The sequence below is a fragment of the Psammomys obesus genome, unplaced genomic scaffold (assembly GCF_907164565.1).
Source record: "Psammomys obesus unplaced genomic scaffold, mPsaObe1.curated_primary_1811, whole genome shotgun sequence".
NCBI classification, from domain to species: Eukaryota; Metazoa; Chordata; class Mammalia; order Rodentia; family Muridae; genus Psammomys; species Psammomys obesus.
This window is the reverse complement of record NW_026594184.1, coordinates 4,795,067-4,805,538: the sequence shown is the minus strand read 5'-3', so window position 1 is coordinate 4,805,538 and position 10,472 is coordinate 4,795,067.

The window sequence follows — 10,472 nt, the reverse complement described above, 5'->3', positions numbered from 1 at the left end:
TCAGGAACCCCTCACATTGTCTCTTTCATTACACTGGTTAAGCTATGCCTAAGCATCATACAGCTGGGAATGTGTTGAAGCTGGTAGGCAAGAAAAGGGATTATACTCCAAAGAAGCTGAAAGCAACTAGAATATACCTGCAGGAGAAACCGTTCTTGATGCATGAAAATACATCCAGAAGGTAAAGGCTGGAGGAATTCTATGCCTGGGAAAGCACTAACTTGGGAGTGATTGTCTGAGCTACATGATGTTAAAACCTTATCCAGGACCCAAGGAAACTGTCAAATTTTCTAATGGGATGGTTCCTAGAAGTAAGAAAAAAGTTATAGCTGATGCTGAGTGAAGCTGAAATATTAGAATTGCTGTGGCAAACAGTAATGGAAGGGACTAAAATACTTTAGGAAATAAGCATGCTAGAATCAGTGTTACTCAGGACAGTCACATGAATTACTGAAAGACAGATGACAAAGAATAGCCTGTAAGCCCACTATTTAACAAAGGCAACCAGTAATGTTTAAAGATAGGATTGCTAGTATCACTAGAAAAAAAAAAAAGCTAGGGGTACAAAAGTTGGTGAGACGCCTTAATGAAATGTTGGTTCCCTGTAGTTTCAGCTACTGAAGGAAGAGGCTGAGGCAGGAAGATCTCTTGAAACTCTGAGTTCAAGGTCAATCTAGGAAACAGTGTGCTGTTTAAGTTTTTGTTAGCTTAATATAAATTGGGATTATCTGGGAGGAGGGAACCTCAATTGAGAAAATGGCTCCATCACATTGGCATATAGGCATGTCCTGTGGGGCCATTTTCTTGATTAATGATTGATGTGGAAGGGCCCAGCCTACTGTGGGCAGTGCCATTCATAAGCAAGTGGTCTAACGTGAAGGAGAAAGCAGGCTAGCCAGGCAGTGATGCTGCATGCCTTTAATCCCAGCACTTGTGGGGCGGAGGCAGAGGCAGAAGCAGAGGCAGGTGGATCTTTATATGTTTGAAGGAGTTCCAAGACAACCAGAGTTATACCGAGAAACCCTGTCTTGAAAAACAAAAAGAAAGAAAGAAAGAAAGAAAGAAAGAAAGAAAGAAAGAAAGAAAGGAAGGAAGGAAGGAAGGAAGGAAGGAAGGAAGGAAGGAAGGAAGGAAAGAAAGAAAGAAAGAAAGAAAGAAAGAAAGAAAGGAAGGAAGGAAGGAAGAAAGGAAGAAAGGAAGGAATAAAGAAAGGAAAGAAGGAAAGCAGGCTAAGCAAGCTATGAGGAGTGAGGAGCAAGCCAGTAAGCGGTATTCCTCCATGGCTTCTGCATCAGCTCCTGCCTACAAGATACTGCCCAGACTCCACTTTATGATTGACTGTAAGCTGTGAGATAAAGTAAGCCTTTCTTCCACAAGTTGCTTTTATTCATGAAATCAAACTAGGACACACACTAACATCCCACCTCAAAAAAAAAAAAAAATCAGTGGCAGTGTCCTCCACAGGGCAAAGCTCAGTACAAGAAGTTGTTATAATAAAACTTAACTCGCTTTTAACTTTGCAATAACATCCAACTCAGAGGGCAGGTTGTGGTGCTTATTAGCCAGGGGCCAGGACCTTGCAATGATAATAATAAAATTAAGTTTATAGTGACGTCAAAGGGAGCCCAACACAAGACAATTCTGCAGATAATGGTTAAAACTATATGCTATTTCTTCGGGCATAAGTTATTGGATTATTAGCTGGTGATAGCAGAAAACATTTGGAAAGTCAAGGGCAGACACTTCAATAAGCAGTTATAACATTTTCTAGGTCTGAGCCAGTTTGTAGACCAGAGGTCCACAGAAGATGGGATTAGGTTCCTAAGAGAAAGAAGTCTCCCACAAATCTCCTTTTTCGTTCTACAAATATGCTTCTGGCCTCTTATTTGAATAACTCTTCATGGATAAAGTGAGTGTTTTGAGGCCTATTGGAGATATATTCTGAAATGACATAAGTAGTCAGAGATCCCAAGCATCAGTAATGCCAACTGTGAAAATAGGAATAGATGGAGACCAAGTAAGAAAGATTATGGAGCTCTGGCCAAGATCTATTGCAGAGGAATTCTGCTGGGTATAATAATTAGTAGTCATCGTCCCATTATCCTAGTGTACAACTGGGTGGTTGTCATAAAAATTTTGAGACAATATATCTGGGCACAGGGTCTTTTCTGAGACTGACATGCAACCAAGGACCATGTATGAATGTAACCTAGAACCTCTGCTCAGATGTAGCCTGTGGTAGCTCACTAACCAATTGGTTTCCCATAGTGAGGGGAACAAGGACTATTTCTAACAGAAACTCAATGACTGGCTCTTTGGCCTCCCCACCCCCCAAGGGAGGAGCAGTCCCGTTAGGCTACAGAGGAGAGCTTTGCAGCCAGTCCTGAAGATACCTGATAAAACAGGATCAGATGAATGGGGAGGAGGTCCTCCCTATCAGTGGACTTGGCAAGGGGCATGGTGGAGATGACGGAGGGAGGGACTGGGAGGGAATGAGGGATCGGGACACGGCTGGGATACAGAGTTAATAAAATGTAACTGATGAGAAAAAAATAAAATTCAAAAAAATTTTTTTGAGACTTTGGCTAGTGAGTTAATATCTGTTACATTGGAGAAGGCCAAGTGGAGGTCTCTTTAGTCCAAAGTCTCTTTAGTACTATCACCCCTGGCCAAAAGAGTAATTCATCCCATTCCCTAGGGTGTGTGTTTGTGCAGACCAGAGTTATCTTTAAGGATATAAAAGATGTAGGAGTGGTGATTGGCATCACATCTCCATGAAGTTTCCAAGTCTTATGTCTGAAAAAGATGGAAGGATTCTGGAAGGTAGCTGTGGACTCCTATAAGATTGACCAAGTTGGCAGCTTGATGCTACCATAGGCAAAACTGTAAATACAGGCTGTACTAGATTTATCTCTGTGAAAATAGATTAATATAGTTGTAAATCCATGTTGTGTGGGCATTGGTTTGGATTTGGTGGCCACTGCCTGTGATTCTAAACTTAGGAGGTTGAGAAGTTCTGAGTCAGCCTGTACTACATGGAGAGACCATGTCTCAATCAGCCAATTCTGGTGTGGTGGGGCTTCACTATAATCCTTCAGACTTCAGGAGGCTTAATCTCCATGCAACTTTAAAACCACCCTGAGCTACATACTGAATTCAATGCCAGCTTGGGCTCCAAAATAAGAACTTGTCTCAAAAAAAATTAAGTGGATAGATAGATGAGTAGATAGATAGATAGATAGATAGATAGATAGATAGATAGATAGCTGCATATGTACAGTCTTGCTTATCATGCAGGAAACCCTAGGTAAAGTCCATAGCATCACATAAAACCAGGTGTGATGGTGCACACCTGTGACCTCAGCACTTGGATGGGAACGGTTAGATTCAGGAGGATCAGAGTTCAAAGTCACTCTCAGCTATAAAGTGAGGTTTATCATGTTTATCACAACAATAGTCTGGGATAAATGAGAAAAGAAAAAAAATCCATTTTAATGGAATAGTAAAGAACATACTGAGACTCATAACCAAACTTTGGGCAGAGTGCAGGGAATCTTATTTAAAAAAAAAGGGGGGAGATAGTAAGACCTGGAGAGGACAGGAGCTCCACAAGGAGAGCAACAGAACCCAAAAATCTGGGCACAAGGGTATTTTATGAGACTGATACTCCAATCAAGGACCATTCATGGATATAACCTAGAAACTCTGTTCAGATGTAGCCCATGTCAGCTCAGTTTCCCAGTAGGTACCCTAGTAAGGGAAACAGGGAACTCAGGGACTGGCTCTTTAATCACCTCCCCCTGATGGGGGGGGGGAGCATCCTTGCCAGGCCACAGAGGAGGACAATACAGCCAGTTCTGATGAGACCTGATAGGCTAGGTTCAGATGGAAGGGGAGGAGGACCTCCCCTATCAGTGGACTTGGACTGGGGCATGGGAGGAGATGAGGGAGGGAGGGTAGGATTGGGAGAGAAGGAGGGAGGGGGCTACAGCTGGGATACAAAGTGAATAAACTGTAATTAATATAAAAATTTAATTAAAAATTAAAAAAGAAAAGAGCATGTATCTACAGTTTAGCCTCAAGGTTATATTAGCCCTCCAATCCATTTTCTTATTTAATCTGAAGAAACCACAACTGTTTATACATGCTGCAAAATATACTTACCTATCACACTAATGATATTCTGATGATACTACCAGAGAAGTAAGCGGTAGGTAGCATGCTACATCTTAGAGCACACATGTACTTTGTATGGGGGAGATAATGCCAGGAACATTAGGAGGCTTAGGAGACCCATACAATTTTTTTATTTATTATAATTTATTTACTTTGTATCCCAATGGTAGCCCCTTCCCCCAACCCCTCCCTATATGGCCCTCCTTCCCTCTTCTCCTCCTATTCCCTTCCCCTAGTCCACTGATAGGGGAGGTCCTCCTCCCCTTCTATCTGACCCTAGCCTATCAGGTCTCATCAGGAATGGCTGCATTGTCTTCCTCTGTGGCCTGGTAAGGCTGCTCCCCTTTCAGGGGGAGGTGCTCAAAGAGCAGGCCAATCAGTTCATGCCAGAGACAGTCCCTGCTTCCCTTACTAGGGAAACCCACTTGGACACTCAACTGCCATGGACTACATCTGAGCAAGGGTTCTAGGTTATCTCCATGCATGGTCCTTGGTTGGAGTATTGACCCATAACATTTTTAGTAATCTAGTGGTATGGTATGAGCCATACTGGGCATTCCCTCAAAAATGATGACCAGATTCTTGCACATTGTGCCTCCTGCTACAAATAACAAGCATAAGGTGAGCCTCATTGAGTTTTTGAGGCAACACATTTCATGCACATGAGCTCTGCTTCGTCCCTTACACCAGGTAAAAAGGAAAAGTGTAAGCGGTGTCCAGGCCCAGAACCCTAAAGGGCTGTGCAGCAGGTCCAGGCAGTCACAGGACACATGTAAGTGGAGCTGTCATGACCTGAGTTTTCTCTGAGCCACTCAATTGCAAAGTAGGCTGGACCTATTAATACCAATAGATGATGAGGAGCTGGTCAAGAGTGACCACAGCAGGATTAGAGGGTTCGAGAAAGCTGTAAGTTCACACAGCCTAGCCCTTGATGACCTACTGTTCTAATACTCTCCCTCCTTCAGCTCATGCCTATTTCTCGTGGGGGCTGTGGGATTAACTGGAAGAAGATGGGAAACCTTCTTTTACGGAAAGGTTAGCTCATTATGAATGTGTAAGCGAAAAATGGACAGTAGTCACTGTCACGTCCTTTGCACTTCTTCATCTGAATGAGGTCATCAATTCCTTATCCCAGAGGTACCCTCCTTGGATAGAGAAAAAGACTGCTCTTATCTTTGAAGCCACAAGGACATAGAGAAGATTCTGATCAAATAAGGAGACTCTATATCCTCACCAGTTGATTTGCTATCAGACCATACCCTCTTGCCTTCCAATCATATTTCTTCGTGACTGTTCACACTTCATCCAACCTAAGCATAAAAATATACAGGCTTCCCTGTTTCTTGGCATAATTTTGGAAGCTCCTGGGCCACATGAAACTTATATTAAATAAGTTCATATGCTTTTTCTTATTAATAATTTTTATTTGTTGCTGTTATTATAGGAGCTTTAGCTATGAACCTAACTATGAGCTAGTAAAGAAATCTACCCAATACTGTACAGGGCCTAAAACCTGGTCCCCAAAAGGGATGTGTCTTGTTCCAGGCCTATACCAAGAGCCCTGTCTATGCTTTAAGTGATACCACTGCCAGGGGACTTAAATTCAGGGGACCATGAGTCTCTGGACCAGAAGAGGGGTCACTGACTGAGCAGGAGTACTATACCTTGCTTATCAGGAATGTGTGGCTGCTCTCCTACTAGTGGAACAGAGAGAAATATATGAAAATTTGTGTCCCACTTGAGCCTAACTTGGCACTTTTAGGCCCAACTATGAGTATAAGTGGATCATTGCAGCAGCCCCAGCATGAGAAAGGAGTAATCATCATCAGGTGGGTTGACTCCTTTCACAATAAGAGTTTGGGTCAGGCCAACTAGGAAGCTACAAGAGCCAGTGGAGGGCAGCAAGAGTGTCCTAAAATAAATAGTAGAAGAGGCTGGGAAAGTTTCAATCACATCTCTGAGGTAAATGCGAGAGTGAGGCCTGAGTTCCTGCAGGAATCTCGGTCACTTGGAAGAGAGGCCTAAAGGAATCCAGAAGGAGCAGTGCATAGGTGCTCACCAAGCATGTAGGCCAAGGAAGGGCTAACTGTGGCTGTGGGAGTCAAGTCCACAGATAGATCTAGCCCTCAGTGACTTGCCAGCTTTGCCTTATCTGGAGCAAGTCACTCAATACCAACTGATAACTTCAAGAAGCATCCTGCATCTTGTGACTGAGCAAGGCAGGACTCTAAAGGCCCAGGTATCTCCACCCATGTCTTTGCTGGGGTGGCTGAAGCTCTGTTAGTCTGATGTGCAAGTTCCCCAAATTCCCCAACTCTCTCTGTTCAAACTGGCTTCCTCCATCTTTCACTCATGACTGTTGACCCCTAAATAAACATCTGGCTTCCTAGTTCCACCTTAATGTCTCTCATCAGAGGATTCAACTAGGCAGAATGCCACATATCATGTGTTTCATAGTCTACAACCTCTCTCTGGCTCAAGCAGATGAACTGGAGTCCATTTATTTGCAGCAGTTTATTTTATGTGTGTATGAGTGTTTTGCCTGCATGTATGTATGTGCACCACATGTATGCTTGGTGCCTTTAGAGATCAAAAGAAGGCCTTGGACTCCCTAGAACTGAGGCTATGCCTGGTTGTGAGCCACTCTGTGGGTGCTGGGAACTGGACCTGGATGTCCTGCAAGAGCAACAAGTATTCTTACCCACTGTGCCATATCTATAGCCTCAGCAGTTTATTTATTAAACCTAGTTAATATATAACCAAAGAGAATGATTTAAGATAACCCATGTTTATGGGGGGAAAGTCCTTATGCTACATGCAGATATGTTTTGTTTTGTACTCATTACAACCACATAAAAGTATTTCACATATTTTGAAAAGTTGATTATCTCAGAACCAGAAATGCCCTTCAGGCTGTCTGCTGACATAACTCACATTTATAAATGTCAAAAGCAACTCTCCAGATTTTGGTCTGCTTCAATATATGAAGGAGAGATGCTGCTTTTGTACAATCTCAAATAAACTTGTAGATTGGAAAGAAAATATTGTGTGTTGTAATTGAACACATTTCAATGAAAAGGTCCTGGGATATCTTTTCACTTCAGGGGCTGCAAAGACAGTGCAGTAGTTTGGAGTGGTTGCAGTTCCTATAGAGGACATCAGGTCTGTTCCCAGTCTCCCTATCAGCTAACTCACAGCAGCCTGAAAGTCCAGTTCCCAGGAATCCAATACCCTCTTCTTGCATCTTTGAGTACCGACACTCACATGCATATACCAAGTAATGCACACATATACACATAACTGAAAATCAAATCTTAAAAAAAATAAATAAGCAGCAGAATGTGATTCCTTTCTAGTAACTGAGAAACTTACCAGGAAGCCAAAGAAAGAGAAAGAGGAAAACGTGTAAACCCTTTTATGTAATTAACATATTCTTAGCAGCAGGGATCTTCATGGCATTTTTTTCCCTCCAAAGCTAGTTAGTTTTTAATGACAACACTTTAGAAAACAACCTTACATTAGAAAGTAAATATTGTATGAAAAATTGATGAATAATTTTGAATGGTAAAATATTGAGACCCCCAACACTACAATAAAGACTAGTCAGAAGCCTGGTTGTTTTTTGCTTTTTCGGCCAATGCTGGAACTAAACTTACAGAGCTGTTGATTTGGCTTCATATTTCAGTTGTTGTTATGTTAACAATCACAGTTCATCAGCACAGAACAAAATGCTGTTTGTTTCATGTGGACCTAATGACTCATCATACATACAAACACATACCACATACACCACAGATACATACACACAGACACACACACACACCACATATACACCCCCCCACACCACACATTGTTCATCTCAGCCACTTATGAGGTGGCTTAATTCAAGTTGAGTTCAGGTTACAGTATTAAACCAGTTTGCCTTTGAGGAAGTTAAACAGCCTTTAGGATGACTGAACTTGGCTCATTTACACATAAAATATGATCTAATATAATGGAATTATATGCATATGTAATGGAATGTGGCAGGCTAGGTTTGAACCTTAGAGCTACTGCTTAGCAGCTGTTTGATACTAAATCATTCATCATCACGGAGCTCCATTCAGTGCATTTCACACAAGTCTGTTTATACGGAATTGTGTGACCTGTTATGTGTGAACTTTTCCCGAGATGACATGAAGAAACAACTATTTACCCCAGGTAGGAAACCAGCAACAGAAACAAATAAATGACTCCACTCGTGTGTAACTTGGTGAACCAATTATTTTAACTGAGGTTGCTTATAGTGGCATAGAGGAGGAGTTGGTTACTTACATTACAGGCTTAACTTGTGGATGGCAACAACACTAAAAAACTTGTCTCTGTCTCCCAGGAAGTGTTAACCAACTTTAAATCCTTGGAGAAAACCTCATGAGTTCCTTTTCTATTTCAGGGAGGAACTTTTTTTTAATCTTTTTTTTAAAAAAATTATTAATTATTTATTACAATTTATTCACTTTGTATCCTGGCTGTGGCTCCTTCCCATGTCTCCTCCAAATCCTCCCTCCCTCCCTTTTCAATTCTTATGATTCTCCCCTAGTCACATCAAGTGAGTTTAACTTTTTGTTTTGTTTTGTTTTTGGTTTTCTTTTTTTTTAATTTTATTTTTTTAATATTAATCACAGGTTATTTACTTTGTATCCCAGCGTAGCCCCCTCCTTCATTCCTTCCCAATCCCACCCTCTCTCCCTCATCTCCTCCCTGTCCCTTTCCAAGTCCACTGCTAGGGAAGGTCCTCCTACCCTTCCATCTGACCCTAGCTTATCAGGTATCTTCAGGACTGGCTGCAATGTCCTCCTCCTCTGTGGCCTAGCAAGGCTGGATATAACCTAGAACCCCTGCTCGGATATAGCCCATGGTAGCTCAGTATCCAAGTGGGTTTCCCTAGTAAGGAGAAGAGGAACTATTTCTGACATGAACTCAAGGACTGGCTTCTTTACCTCCCCCCCAACCCAGAGGGAGGAACGTTAATGGACCAAATCCTGTACAATGCTTTTGCAGGTAATCACAACTGCTCAGAGTTCTAAATGACAACAGCTATTTCACCTCAGGGACACTACTCCATAGCACACACAATAAAATTTTGTAACTAGCCTGTTCAGATGTAGTCAAAGGTCCTAGTAATATGAAGAGAGTCTCTCACTTTTTTTTTCAGTTTTTTACCTGTTGAAATGCCAATCAGCATGGCCTGAAAGGCAAAGGGAATGCTTCAAAGATAATCCAATACATTCTGAGAGAAACAGAATAAACCCAATGTACTAGTTATCCAACAAAAACAACTTGAGGAAGAATGGGTTTATTTTGGCTTACCATTCAAGGGTACATGCAGTCTATTATGGCACAGAAATGATGCTGTCAAGAGTAGGAAGTGGCTGGTCACATTACAACCACACTCAGGAAGCAGAGAGAGATGGATGCTGGTGTTCAGGTATCTTTCTCTAGTTTTCTTCAGTCCAGGACTCCAGTCACCTTTACATTGGCTTCTCTAGGAACTGGGTTGGTTCTTACTCTGAAACTTCCATTGCAGGGTACCTCCTGAGTCCAGAGAGGTCATCCAGCAAAGTCATTACTTTCGATTAAGACTTCATGTAATAATAAACTCAAAATATTCTCCCTATCACTTGTTCCACCTTCCCAAACATACATATATACTACTGATACCCATATGATGAATGATATACTCTCCAGAGAATGCAACTGGATGAAATGTAAGGATATCAAGGAAGAGAGATATATTTGTCCAACTTTTCACTGTCAGCTAAGATCACAGTGCTGACAACAAAGGAAACTTACACTGTTTCTTTCTGATCTCTGTCCCCCCAATAAGACTAATGATCCTGCAAAGCTCCTTGTGCCAAGGGGAAACAGAAAATACTTTAATAACCTTTAATAACCTCTCTTGCCTTTATTCCATTTGCACAGATTTTTTTTTTTTTACACTGGAGAACCAAAGCAGAGCTCTCTTCCATTTTCTGATATTCTGCTTACTAGGGCCAGAGCCAAACTTACATTGGCTTCTCAAGGAACCTGAATTGCCAAGTTCATGCAGGTAGTAAGTGACTAATATACGCCTTCCCACCCAGTCTCTGGTGCTTCTGAGTGACAGAGCTTGGCGGTATAACACAGCATGAAAGCTCAGCATGCTATCATTAAGGTATGAGCCCCTTAGTTAGGCAAAGACAAATAAACATTTTTTTCTCACTGTTTTTTTTTTAAATCTTTTATTTATTTTTTATTAATTACACTTTATTCATTTT